General features: G+C 39.6%; 1 pseudogene; it reads left to right on the top strand.

The window, feature by feature from the left end:
• The first annotated feature begins 291 nt into the window (after positions 1–291).
• Positions 292–401, top strand: LOC142874231 (uncharacterized; annotated as a pseudogene).
• Positions 402–1,186: the final 785 nt, after the last annotated feature.

The raw sequence follows: 1,186 nt of genomic DNA, 5'->3' as shown, positions 1-1,186 counted from the left end.
TTATGAAACCAAACGATGATTTAAAACATGTTAGAGAGTTGGCAACCTCACCATAGACATAATCATTTTTTTGTAAATGCTAACCTCAGAACTTTAAGTCAGACGTAATTCACTGGAGAAAAAAAAATCAATGCCATTCATGGATAAAGTGCAGAAAACACCAAACCTATAAGAGTTCAAGAGAGCTAGAAGGGCAGTAGAAGGGCAAGTGGGACTGTGGTTGTAAAGAAAAGCCAGTTCAGTGTTTAAAACTGGCCTCCAAGCACATATGACATGGTATAATCATCACAAATTCACTCAAATGTCTTGAGACAAACCCGTGATGACTGGGTTTTCATACTCGTGTGTGGAATGTGCCTCCTCAAACTTTGTTATGACATTGCCACATTACCCATCTAACATGAAAAAAAATAGTTAAAACTTTTGGTTATAGGAATGTGCTAAATAAAATTTAAAAGGGAATATCAAACTGGATAACAATGTTTATGTACACAAGGAGTTAATATTCTTTTTATATAAAAAGCACTATAAATACATGAATTCTCCAAGAGAAAAATATACAAGGGATATGAAAGGCATTGGCCACTAAATAGATTTTTTTTTTTTTGAGACAGAGTCTTGCTCTGTTGCCTTGGCTAGAGTTCCATGATGTCAAGCTAGCTCACAGCAACTTCAAACTCCTGGGCTCAAAGAATCCTTCTGCCTCAGCCTCCCGAGTAGCTGGGACTACAGGCATGAGCCACCATGCCTGGCTAATTTTTTCTACATATTTTTAGTTGTCCAATTAATTTCTTTCTATTTTTAGTAGAGATAGAGTCTCTCTGTTGCTCAGGCTGGTCTTGAACTCCTGACCTTGAGCGATTCTCCCGCCTCAGCCTCCCAGAGTGCTAGGATTACAGACGTGAGCCACCATGCCTGGCCTAAATAGATTTTGTAATGTTCAATTTTACTTGTAATCAAAGGAATACAAATTAAGATACAATACTATGTTCATTAACCAAACTCGTGGTCTTTTCCTTAATAAGGTCTGTTGGTATCAGCTGGGTGCCCAGCTCTCTTCATTCTTCATAAGCCAGCCCCAGCTTGCTACCACGGCAGAGGCAAGGACACGCACAAGGCCTCCTGAGGCCTGACCTCAGAGTTGGCACATGATCACTTCCAGTGCATCATATTGGCCCAAACAAAT

This window comes from Microcebus murinus, chromosome 11 (assembly GCF_040939455.1).
Source record: "Microcebus murinus isolate Inina chromosome 11, M.murinus_Inina_mat1.0, whole genome shotgun sequence".
In the NCBI taxonomy this organism is placed as follows: domain Eukaryota; kingdom Metazoa; phylum Chordata; class Mammalia; order Primates; family Cheirogaleidae; genus Microcebus; species Microcebus murinus.
The sequence above is the reverse complement of the archived record's forward strand: the minus strand, read 5'-3'. Positions and strand labels throughout refer to the sequence as shown.